This window comes from Struthio camelus, chromosome 2 (genome assembly GCF_040807025.1).
Source record: "Struthio camelus isolate bStrCam1 chromosome 2, bStrCam1.hap1, whole genome shotgun sequence".
Taxonomy (NCBI): domain Eukaryota; kingdom Metazoa; phylum Chordata; class Aves; order Struthioniformes; family Struthionidae; genus Struthio; species Struthio camelus.
In genome coordinates, this window is record NC_090943.1 from 113,342,880 (window position 1) to 113,356,264 (window position 13,385).

The window sequence follows — 13,385 nt, forward strand, 5'->3', positions numbered from 1 at the left end:
CCACACAGGTGTGAGACCATCCCACCCCCCAGCTTCTGCCTGTGATGTCCCAGCCCTTTGTGAACAGCCCCAACAGAACAGCTCCAGCCCAGGCACAGGGGAGCTCAGAAGACCTTCACTGTGCAGGACGAGGAGCCACAAAAGTGAACGGGATAGCACCACCACCCACGTTCACAGGGTAAGGGAAAACCTCATCGTATCCGTCTAAAGGCAGCGTCTAATGATTCCACTTGTTTAAAGAAAACAAAAAGACTGCAGGATCCAGGGCATTATGGCAAAGATTTTACCTTCGTGTTGTAAAAGATCCTGCATATATAACAGCTACTAAAATATCATCACCCAGTCCCCTCCTCCCTGCTTCATGACAAAGTACCAATGAAGAAAGAGGCACCACCACAGAGGATAAAGTCGTCAAAGGAAGAAAGCAGAAATACCAACTGAGGGCTCCTCCTCTAATCATCAGAGCATGGTCTCACTTGAGACCATGACGCTAATGGATTAGACACGTTAGAGGCATTAGTAAGGCATATGTATAATAAGAGAAAGAAGAGGGGAAGACAGAGATTGTGCAGCGTTACTAATACTGGAGTGTCCAAAATTCTAGGTAAAAAATAATTCCAAGATTTTTAAGTGTAGGAAGATAGGAAAAGTTCCGTACACTTTATCATGATGCTACGTTTTAGTGCATATCTATCTAGAGTAATCGTACTGTGCTTTGCAATTTTTCCTTGGGATTCATAGCATATGAAAAACACTATATATGCGCCTATCATCAAACCACCACTGGAATAAAAGGCATAGTCACTATTATTCACTTTGGGAAATCACTGAGAAGATTAGATAATAACAAGGGCAGTAGGAAGAGAGTAAGCTCATTTTAACTCCACCTTTTCTTTTGCCTCTTTCTTGTATGGAGAGTTGATGTTTTTGAAACATGTTACAATTGTTTTTCCTCTCATTAAAAACAGAAAAGTAGTATTACAGTAAATCACAGGATCCAAGGGAAAACGCACTAGAACACTGCCATAAAGCTATCAGCAGGTAAGTCGCATGGTTTCTTTTTGTTTAATATTCTGTATGTCATAGGAACTTGCACTAGTAACATATAGCTGTGATTGATTGCTGCATTTCTATTATGACTTCTTAATAAATTAGCATAGGCAAATATTAAGATTTTCCTGGGGGCACTAAAGAAAAAACATTCAGAATTAGAAGTGAAAAATCTGAACGTTAGACACTGCAAAAGGATCAATTTAAGGTTAGATGTTTTTAAAACTGTTGTGTCATAATAGGTACCATATTGAGAGTGCAAGGAGTATTGAATAGATCTTAACTCATGAAACTCACTTAAAGATAACATCATAAATTAGATGATACCCTGAACAGCCAAGCATTTTCGTCTAAAACGATTGCGGAAAATATGAAGAGAAACTCTTTCCATTTTATTGCGAAGTTTTATTGTGAATTGTCTATATTTTTTCCCAGGCTTATTAAAAGCAGTCTTGCAACAACTGCCCCATCTTCAAGGAATCACATTACACTAAACTTTCCTGAAACTTTTTTCCTCTTCCAAGTAATTTTTCTACTGATTTCATTTAGAAACTTACTCATTGCAACCTCTAATGCACTGAAACTTTATTCGTTGTACAAAAGAGCCAAGAAAGCAACATGATGCAGCATAAAATTATGCACAAAATTAAACTGCATAAAGTTGTCAATACATCCATTCTGAAAAATATTCTTCCTCATATCAAATACCTACAAAATAAAATCTTTATGAATTTTCCTTGAAAATCCCACATATTTTCTGGCAGTATAAATTTTGAAGTAATTATCTTAAATGTCACGATAGTTCATTTTTGTAAGGCTGCTCTCACTTTCAGGATGTCCGCTGCGTGGTAATCACTCCTTTTTTGTTGTTTTTCCTTTCTAAATATATGCTTTGATCCGGGGTAGAGCAGTTGCCACACATACAGTGTCTTCTTTGAAGCCTTCCAGCAGTGCCAAGAGAGAAGCAGGCTGTAGCAGGAGGCTCAGTATTTTCTAGTTATGCAACAGATTAGATCATTATCAACAATACTGGATGGCTCCAGTAGAGACAGAAATGAGGAATTCGAGAGCAAGATTTTCTTTACTTTTTAAAATAAGGATTGCTGCTTGGTCAGTTTGAAAGGAGGTGAAAGTTATCCAGAAGTAAGAGCTGGTCATATCGGAGAAGCTACTCTTCAGCCCAAAGCCCTAAAATAAATATTACTGTTACATTTATCATTTACTTTTGCTCCTTCCTTACAAGGAAAGTTTTCTTATTACTGTGTTCCTGGAAAGAGATATTTGCCTCAAATTGATGCTAGTAATTTAAGAAGCCTGGTTTACCCATTCAAGCACCAAATTGTTTACCACAAAGAGTACATTCCCCCAGCTGAATGACCACATGCCAACACTGATGCAGGAGAACAGCCCAAGTTCTCACATACCAGCAGAGATAATCTGTGAATTTTAAATACGGTATATTTATTTGCCCATAATCTATGCATGCCGATATTCTACATGCATCTGTCACACTTCTCTCTTTTCTAGTTGCCCCAACAACTTTTACATCATGAATTACACACATTGCCTTTTTAAAGGTGCTTCTATTTGTTAAAGGATAAAGTATCTACTAATTGGTCACTGAGTGAAGACATGGGTATTCAGTCTTTACATAGGGCAGAAAAAGATATATTTTAAGCCTATAAAAAATTATGTTGTGCCGCTCCATCACAGTACAACTGACACATCCATTTGTTTTCCTTGCACATAATTGGCAAAGAAGTGCTACGCTGCATGAAGCAAATCCCCGGAGCCACGATCTAACGAGTATATAGTTCAAAGAACAGAATATATAATATTGATCAGATTACAGTATTTATTGCTTATATATAAAGATTTCAGTCTTCAGTTCTAATGAATGTAGGCAAATAAAAACAAGTTAAGGTTTTGAGAGGCTAGCTAAAAGCTTTCAGTTTTTACTTAAAAAAATTTAAGAGCATTTAGATCCTGAACATAACAATAAAGTATGAAACAGTTTAATACAGAAAAGGTTATATGGTTACTGTTAAGAAAGTAGTAAGAGAAACTATTCTTGTAGTGCTTTAATGTGTCAAGTTCAAGATGATTATAAACTAGGTACTTGTAAAGCACTACTGAAGTTGGGCTTTGCTTTTCAAGTTCCCACAAAGTCAGCACTGGACAATTTTGTGTATCTGGTTATATTAGAAGATAAATGCAACATTAAAAATGACATGACCCAATAAAATAAGGATTGAGTATAGCATGATTTACATGACCAGCATAATTTGTTTACATATGCACATTATCATTAGATGCTGAGTAGTTTAAAGAAAAATCTAAAAATCTAAAAACTCCCTGTTTTAGGGGTTACATGCAGGAGTATTTTTCCAGATAGGAGATTTTTTTATATCTAACACATCTGGAAACTATTAGGACAAAGGAACTAGGAGTATAATAATGGGCTCTTAGGACTTGCTTGTTACTATCCTTGTTTGACAGTAACAATAAAGAATCATCAGTCTGCATCTTACTGTTTCTCTTGTGCAATCATACAATATCTCATGTGGCGCTTTAGAAGCTCAAACCTAAATGAAAACAGGTGTTCAGCTGGGCTGCCTTCATCTCTATCTTTGTTCAACAGTCAATAATAATTAACAAGCACATACGAAAAAATAACTGGCATTTCCCCCAAATCATGCCAGAAGAAAAAAATCACTGATGAGTCAAGCCAGTCTGTAAGTGGGACACTGAAAGTATGATTCATAACTCATTGCTTCAGGTTTAATTCTAGAGAGATAAAAAGCTCCATCAATAACACAAGATGGAAGCTTGTCTTAAAGTCTCATTTTAATTACAAAACTGTAAAATATAACATAAATTAACTATGTATTTTCAGTGCCAAATATTTCTTTTACGTGTGTTCAGAATAACGCTTCAAAACCGTGACCGGTTACCTTCAGCAACTCCTGCAGGCCGTGAAATCTTGCAGACTGGTTAGCGTGTCTGACGACATTCCCAAGCTGTCTTCTCAATAGCTGCAGAGTGCAAGCTTTCATGTCAACCACAGGGGCAAAGGGAATGAGAACGTTCTGACTGAATTCCCAATCAAAGACTCATTAAGTGGCAACTCAGGCATTGCTAGTCTCTTAGATAACACACATTTATAAAAGCAGCTGAAATTTAGTGAAGTAGTTGAGTTTGTGGTTTTCTAAAAGTAATATTCAGGTAAAATTAGACTATAACACTAAAAAAAAAAAAAAAAATCTCAGGCGAATGAGCCCAGGCAAGAGCTCAGATACTCAGCACCATGCCAAAAACGACCTCCACGGCCAAGCTTTTATAGCAAATTGCGTTTTCAAGTGCATTTCTCCTCCTCTGCCCTTCAAATGTATCTCTTTTTTTTCTTTCCAACCCACATCCAAAAAACAGAAGCACTGCGAAGCAATTAAAGCTTAAGCCCAAAGGTTGTTTATCACAAGTTTATTTTTAATATTTAAAGTATAGTAGGAAAAACATGGAAGTCTAAATGAAACTAAAAAGAAGCAAAAACTAAATACTTAGAGGCCTTTTTCATTAAAGAGATGATAAAATATGAAAACAATTGCCTTAAAAGAAATCCAGCTCCTTCAAAGTCTGCGCTGCTCAGTCATATGCTTCAAGCTGACCACTGAAAGAAACGCAAAGTAATGCTCATTTTCCTATACTGCAGTCACGGAGCAAATGACAGCTCTGACACTAGAAACAGGGATTGGCAAAATATTTTATGGGTCTTTAATGGGTTACCAAATAACGTAAAGAATTATAAAAAAAATTTAAGTAGTCACGCAGCTATATCTTGCAACTTAATCATATATCATACTTGTACTGCAGAGAACACGCAACAAAATTAAACTTTTTAAATTAAGCTGTATTTAAAATGAGTGTTGCTTCTCCACAGCATTCTTATTAAATAAGCCTTCAAAGCGGGAATATCAAGTACTCCTGTAGGTGAGATATGAAGACACAAGAGAGCATGACCTTGGGTTCTACTTCAGTATTTGGCATTTCTTCTTTAAAATCTTAAAATCATCAAAACATTTAGCAATAACATGGACACCACTTAATACGCATGCCTTGGTGGAAGGTGATGAAAGCTGCTTAAATGTGTGCCTTTTGCTTTATTTATATTTAAATGTTTGCTCATTTACATTCCTCTCAGGAGTAATGTGTTACCAGGGTCATTGCTACGAATAAGCAAGTGACATTCCAAAAATGATTGTTTATTAATAAATGCTTCATTCGTTCTACAAAGTTAATCTTCACACGCACTCATAGGACAGAAAATTATTAGGTAATGTTTCCCACGTGGAAATTGAAACTATGTTACAAACCAGAATTACCAGACCATGAGAAACCCTGCCTCCCAATCTATACACTGATCACCGCATTTCACCTGTCTGATATGAAAAAACTACCAATCCGGATGATGCTGTCTTGTTATAACTGAAATGGAAAATAAGCGTTTGTTAAAAGTTGTCAGAAATTTAATGATAATTTTGCCAATAAAAAGGCAAACAAAAAATATGATATAGGAACTGGGCCCCTTTCATCTTCCAAGCACGCAAGGGTGTTAACTGTTACACAGTTACGTCCCCTCAAGCCAACCCAAATAAAGACTTGTAACAAACATCTTTTTTATGGAACTGGAGAATGTTTTCTCTTTTTGAATTTATGGACTTCTCTTTACATGGCTCCCTAGTTCCCAGACTCCCACTACGTCTGAATGTGAACTAAATGCGAAGAGGGGTTCTTTCCACTGATCCCAAACCAAGCAAGACAAACACCAAGAGGTGACAGAGGAGATGTGCTGCACAACACACACTTACTGCTCATTCCCCCACTCTATTTCCAATAAAACTAACGCAACATTGAGCCCATGAAATGCTAGGCACTCCTCTGCTTCTTCAGTGAGACAGCAGTGGTTGTCTTCAGAAAGGGAAACGTCTTGTGGTACTCACAAATTACAGAAACATTTTAAAAGTAGAATTGTATCCATATGTTAAAATGCCTATTTCCAGCACATCTGAACTAGCATGGTAAACGTGCCAGAGCTGACCAGGAGACTGACTCAGAGAGTTCCCTTTTAAACTAATAGGAATTGTATGAATAAATCCCCTAAAAAGCTTTCACATCTCAACGCCTGAGTTTAAAAAATTAGGCTGCAAATCTTGCAAGACTTCAGCAGCTCAGGATTCTGACTAGTCCAAAAATAAAACAAGAGCTACCTTCATTGTGTGCAGCAAAGCATATCTGCTGTCACCCAGAACCCAGGGGGCAAGAACGTGAGAAATAGTGAAAGTCTAATCAATTTTTAAAAACTGTTTAGGAGCTCTACACAGAGATTTGAATCAGTTCTGGTTTTTGTGCAGACTTCTTCGATCTCAGCTGTCAGCCATTTGCTCGGGCTGAATGTGCTGATTAGGAAATCCTCAGAGCATACTTCACTAGCAGCGCACTGCAGGAATGTCACTAAAAATGTTCCAAAACCAACTTCTGTGTTTGAGTAGTTCTCTCCTGTTCTCAAGATCCTTAAGATTAAAGAAAATTAATGGCTTGAATTCTGGTGAGTACAGCCAGTGCAACTCTTCTCTATTACCGCACACCCAAGAACACCCATTTGCTCATTCCTCAGCTGATTTAAGATCAATCACTGAACGTCTACTAGTGTTGTTGTTTCTTCCCAATAGTGACGCTGGTTTCCACCATCTCTCTCTAAAACAATTAGAAAACAACTTCCATCACCACAAGTGCTACAAGCCTAAATAAATACCACAGCACAGACACAGAACACCGCTCGCTTCCACCACAAATTTCCAGCATAAAGACAAGCTGAGTTCAGAGATGAGCCTTCACAAAGTTTGAAGGGAGCTCCCACAGTGTATGCTTCCGTAAGAGCTGTGCCAGCTGTGCTTATTAAAAGTAGAGGAATGGGGGCTGCAGTAGGGATAGAATCACGTAGGCTACGAAAACCATATAAGCAGTAAGCAAATATCAGTCCAAAACATATGCCATCACACTTGCAAGAAAACACCTGCACCTTGTCACATCTTCCTCAACAAAAATCCTCCTTCTAAGCCTGGAAGCAAGGTTAAACAGAAAGTACAGAATGAACCTTTCTTAAAGTGCCTCCCATGGCTTGACTTCTCAATCCCCAGTGTTCTGTGACGAGTTCCATGAACTCAATGGGAATTGTGCACTCTGTGCAAGGGTGTTTACAAGACCAAGATACGATTGCTGAGCCATTATTTTACTTACAGGAATCATTCCCAAGCCAAAGCCAAAGCTAAAAGAGCACAGTTTAATAGAGTAACACAATTTCAAAATGAATCGAATGCATAACTATACAGCAATCAGTTTTAAGCAATGAGATCTTGCACTTCACTGAATTTCAAAGGTCACCAAAGTTCAGCTCTTGCCCTTGAGCTGATGATCTAGATTTCTTACTGTCTTTCTAGTAGTCAGTAGCGAGGGACAGGTCACCTCAAGATCACTATTACAGAGCTCAAGATCTAAATGCTTCTTACAGAACCGAATACTTCCAGGAAAAAAAAAATGTATGTTATAGATGATAACACAAGTAAGCAAAATAACAAGGAAGTCCATGCTTTTCTGTTTTAAATTTAATATTTTCTCATAAGCATTTTCTCACGAGTTCACTCATAGGTGAGAAAGGGGAATGAAAGGGGAGATCCCTCCTACCATACAGCCAGTCCAGTGTGAACAACAGAATGGGATTCAGGAATCCTTATCTCCACTCTGAAACAGATGCTCTTGCCTGGGGAAACTCACAGTCCTTCTCCAGTCACAGCAGTCAAAACAGTTATTAGCCTCTAAACAAAAAATTATTTGATGCATATGAATGTCTGAAACATTTTTAAAAGGGATACAATGACCGTATGCTCCCTGTCGTTTAAGTTTTTGCTTTAAAAAGTAGCTCCTTAAACTTTTCCATAATGCTTCTTACTATTTCTATCTACATTTTCTCTTCCGTCTTCCATCAATTTCAATGCAGCAATATTTGATAAGGCTTTCCCCAAAAGCAAGCCAGGCACACAAACTATATCTATAGCATTCCAAAGCATGTATTGTTTCCTTGCTTAATTGTTTTGGTGATGCTTTATTACAGGCATTTATGAACACTGCCTGTAATTTTTGGCAATCCACTACCAGGAATGAATAAAACACCAAGAACGTCATCTATGCAAAAACTTCCCCAAGAGTCTCTGGAGCACTGGACAATCTATCGCTTTGTGGAGCAGACTCCAAACCACTGAAGGAAGTGCAAGCTAGATAGGAAGAGTTAAAGAAAGCTGCTAATATTCAGCAGCATTGCAAGCTATTCCAGACTACGGTTACTATAACCTACACTGGGTGTCCTCTGCATAAGCACCACTGTGACTTTGTGGACTGCTGAGACTCAGTCTGTTGCAACTGGCATAAGTTGCCACAGGCGAGTAATCACAAGAAACTGACCTTGGCAAAAGCACATTTTACACTTCACTGCTGTTCAACTGTGTTAAACTAAAGAGAGAGCAAGTGAGCATAAGCAGAAGGGGGCAGGGAAAATGAACAAAGGGGAATAGATAGAAAGCACAAAAGTGATCGCAGCCATTTTCAGCTTTACCTGAATTTAAGATTCTGAAAGGTGCACATCTATAGCGCACATCAACTATTACCTACACATGGTTACATCAACTCCACATGGCATTGTTTTTAGATCAGTGGGGTTTCAGGTGTTCTTTTAGGGGGTGATGGGTGACGGGGAGGAAGGAAGAAAAAGGTTTAAGCACTAAATTGGGAATTAGTGTCTCAAAAAAGATCTCCCAACAAGGGGAAAAAAAAAAAGTACTGAAGACAACTAGGACTTTCCCATACTGTCCCCTACCACCAAGTCTACTAATCAAATGAGGCTGTTTAAATTGTTCCTTCCCCCTGCTTGGCTACACCTCTTGAGAGTATGTGTTGGAATCACCAGCAACAGATAAAAGACTGAATTTGTTCCTTGAGGTGTGCAACATAACTTTCAGAGGCTTTCTCAACAGCCTGGCAGTAATTAGCGTGAACTAGTATGGTAGAATTCCCACCGCTGTACATACAGTTGTGCTCTCTCCTCACCATCTTCTAATTTTCCTTTGGTTTGGCTCAACTGCCTCTCTGTCAATCTTTTTGCTAGTTTCTGCATTCAACTTCTTTGGTATTGATTACCACATCTCCGAAGAAACGGGACCTGGCAGAGCAAGATGCCACAGGCTCCCATGACCAGTGCTAACCCACATCCTGCCCACATTTCACAGCAAGTTTAACAAGAAAATCTAACCTTGGGGGTATTCTGGGTTTCCATGACATTTGGTGGTTGAAGGAAAACATGCACAAGCTTTGTGAGAGTTCCAAAAAAACCCAATCACTCTCTACTTATGAAGTGTGCAAGGTACACAAGTCTAGACAAAATAAAATAAAGCTACACTCATTTCCTATCTCAGTTTTCTTACCACTCTTGAGAGTCAGTAACCTAAAGACCATGCAGCTTCTCTTCCAAAACCTGAAGGCTGCTTCTCTCCTGTGTAGACAGTTTCTCCATTCCTCATCTGGTCGCATAACTTAATAATCCCACTACAAAAGCAAGTTCTTTTGTTCCTCTCAAATGTCCTATGTTTTTTATATCTACGTGTCATCAAAGACTCCATTCCCCTATTCCAACTCCTCTTTCTCCATTTCAGTCCTCCAAATGTAAATCCCACAAGTAGGCCAAAGAAAAGGGGCTTTATTTTGGACACATCCACATTATTACCTCAAACTGTTCCCATCTGAACGGGAGTCATCGTGGTTTAATGACCTTCACTGTCACTGGCCAGGCAGATACAAGACTCAGCCCCGACAGCAGATGGCTGATTCACACACACTGACGTTTAGTATTTAACAGTGATACAATTGCACTGAGTTCATAAATTATAAAAACATCAATTCCATGAAGCGTAACTCAAAATTTCAAGGGACTCAAGTATTTCTGAGTCTGAACTTCAGACCTGAGTTTGAAAGGTGTCAGCTGTGGATCTGCAGAATTTTAATCATCCCACCAGACTGCAGCTCTCTTTCTCACAAATAAATGATGCTTAGAAGGCCCAGAGGCATACTTTGTGACAACAAGCCAGGACTCTGTCATAGGGGGCTGGATGGGCTACCAAACGCTCATTCCTTCTGTGCAGTGTGTAAGAAATTCGTGTAGGGGCCAGGCAGAGAGTAATCTGATACATGCTGTATTTTACTGACTGTATACTTGGGCACAAATTGAATTGTTAAAATTTGTATTGACTAAGTCCTATAATAATTAGTTAAAGTAGATGAAAAAAGAAATCGGAACGATTGCTCTAGTTCTGCAGCAATTACTGTAGGCCTTCAGGTTCAGCTATGGTATGGTATGTCACTACTTCCCACAGTGGAGTGCAGCAAAAGAAGGAAAAGGGTGACAAGAAAATAAGTACCTAAAGGGTACTCACATCCTCTGGAAGACCAAATATTTATTTTTACTAGCTCCTAAACATGCATGACTTAATATTACACACTCAGCTCAAAGCAGGAATTTGATGGCACTTCTTCAGTGCATATCCTAAACATCAGGTTATTGAATTAGTCTCTCTTTCTGCTCTCTTAGCTGTCTTTCAGTCTCTCGCACTGCACCATACTTTAAAATTATATGCCATTCAGTGCCAAACGAAGCGTCTGACCTGACAGCTCAGTGGCCAGAACCTCATTTTCAAGTCCTTTCTCTGACCAGGCAAAATAGAAATATTAACTATTGTCTTCCACATGCAGGCAAATAGTTATCCAAAGTGGTGACTACTCTGGGCATCTTGCTTCTTTTCCCTTCCTTCTCCATCTCCTTAACATGAGAGAATTCCTTGAAACCAATATATTTCCACAGAAAAGTATCACAGCTGACAAAGCACACATCTTCCCACATCTAAAAATTACTATTAAGATTTACCTATAGTTACGTATATAAGTATATATCTATACACATACATTGACACATACAGATACATTACTGCTACAAGACACGCATCACCAAGATCATGAATGTTGTGGTTGAAATGTCATTGGCATGATATTAATTTGACTGAAGTATACCTATATTGACACAAGAATAATTTATTTGGATTATATTTACATTTCTAGAAGAGTTTCAGAAAGAAAAGCCTGTCTAGTCTACTCACCCAGTACAACATAACTGATATCCTTGAAGCCCAGAGAGTCAGGAGATGCTTCTTTTCCTTCTGTTGTGAATACAGAGGGTGATCTACTAGAAGAAGAAGAAGAAGAAGAAGAAAGTTTGGCAAACAATCCTTGGTGTTCTCAGTGGGTCAGTATTTTCAAAATCCTTAGAAAACACTGTGCTGAATCTGAAAGATCAACTGCTACAGGTTTGCACAAAGCTTTCAACACCGACACGCTCTTTTCTAGGTATCTAAACAAGCCACATCACGGATTCATTGTCCCATTTGAAATATTATATGCCCCTCTCAGCTGTCTTAAACAGAAAGATATTGCAGTGAAAGGCCTGAAGTTCTTTTGCTTGTTTTTTAAAACTAAAACATACAGTTTGCATTTTCTGCTATAAATTTTAATTTCGCATCACAGAATTTGAAAATGGTTGTTTCAACTTATATTTCTTTAAGATCACTCTTCAGAGAAGGGTTACAATTTCCAGGTTAACATAGTTCACAAAACTAACAGCAAACCTTAAAAATTAAAAAAAAAACATGAAAAATATAAAATACTCTGTCTCCAATTAGATGCTTCACTTAATGAACAACTATTGCTGTAGAAGTTAAGTTTTCATCTGCTTTGCTGAATAAACATTTTCCAGTCTAGAAGATGCTGCGGAAAGTTACGTGACCTTTATTTTCAGCAGTATTCTGCTAACTCTAGGATTTTATTTTTCCATGGCACTTCACTTTTTTCTTGCTAGCATGTTGAACATGCAATTTTGCAGATACTTATGCTCTACATTATCAGCTCAGTCCTCCTAGTTTTTTCAGTAATAGCAAACAAACTCACAAAAGCTTTGCCTCAGATTTCACAGGCATGTGTGTGCCTCTCTCTCAGTACCCAGGCCGCCTTGCCAATATGCAGGATTAAACTTTTTCCAAGGTTGAATAAGCCACCATCTGTCTATCTTGTGTGGTGCTGTGCGCCATCCGGGAGAGTTGTCCCTTAGAGCATGTTTCTACCATATGTCACTCCTGAGTGATCAGTTATGCCAAGACATTTGGGGAAAAATGACTAAGTCTAGCTGGAAAACCCTCTTAGAATTCCAGAGGACGTTTGCCAAGGCTGTATTTGCAAATAACTTCGCATTCACCAATTTTTGCATATAACGTATGCAACGATGGATAAACTTTTCCCAAACCCCAAAAAACAATTATTTGGATGATGCAACCGTGCTTTACTGTCCAGAGCTATACACTTTTTAATAAACTAAGAGGCTCAGCTATAATACACCTTCTAGGAAAAATACAATGAAGTGTTACAGAAGAACTGTAATTTTTTATGATAACGAAGTTAAGAAAAAAGGAAAAAAACAGATGTAAACAATATATTTCAAGAAAGACTTCGCTTGTTATTTGACAGCCACAATACATAAGTCACTTCCTTCAAAATACTCAACCAAAATACTTAAGCAACCGAAAGCAAGTCTTTTTTGTAATACGTAACTGTCTCTAAACTGTTTGCTGGCATGCAGAGTGGTCACCTAAACTTCATTTTAAACCACTGATGTATCACAGTTCACGCAATTAGAACTTGCTTGATAAAGAATACCACTCTATCGTATTTTAGGTTTAAAGAACCATTTTACGTTGTAATTCCTCGAATTTTTAAATTAAAATTCCAGCCAGCATTTTCTTACGGCTAGCTCAAGGCTGCTCATTTACATGACTGACTTTCAAGGGCACTTGGTCATGCAGCAATTAATACCAACAGAGAATCTACCAGATCTGCTACTTAACGCTAAGGAAGAAGTTCTTGAGAACGTTAAAAGAAGAGATGAATTAGTAAGTAGTGATTACAACCTACCTGAGTAAGTTTAACATGGGAAGGAAATCTGTTCCCAAGGGCAATGGCATAAATATTAAACATCAGAAGACAAATTACGGGCATTACTATATTTAGTGAAAAAAAGTGAGATAAGAAGCCGTACTAAAATCTGCCAGAAAACGTTCATAGAATTCTGACGGTCCTTTGTTTGTGTTCTGTTTTTAAGAGTTTGGATCATCATTAAAAAAAGGTAAAGATGTGAA

The 13,385-nt window shown here is 38.1% G+C and overlaps 1 protein-coding gene across 3 annotated transcripts in view; it reads right to left on the bottom strand.

The window, feature by feature from the left end:
* LDLRAD4 (low density lipoprotein receptor class A domain containing 4) overlaps positions 1-13,385 on the bottom strand; it is a 290,118-nt gene that overhangs the window by 234,673 nt on the left and 42,060 nt on the right. Inside the window, exon 2 of one of the 3 annotated variants that reach the window (XM_068932106.1) lies at positions 11,301-11,386. The exons of 1 other annotated variant lie outside the window; for it this stretch is intronic. The gene's annotated coding sequence lies outside the window, so the exon portion shown is untranslated. The remainder of the gene's footprint in view (positions 1-11,300; positions 11,387-13,385) is intronic. One more of the 3 variants, XM_068932107.1, reaches the window with a different exon arrangement.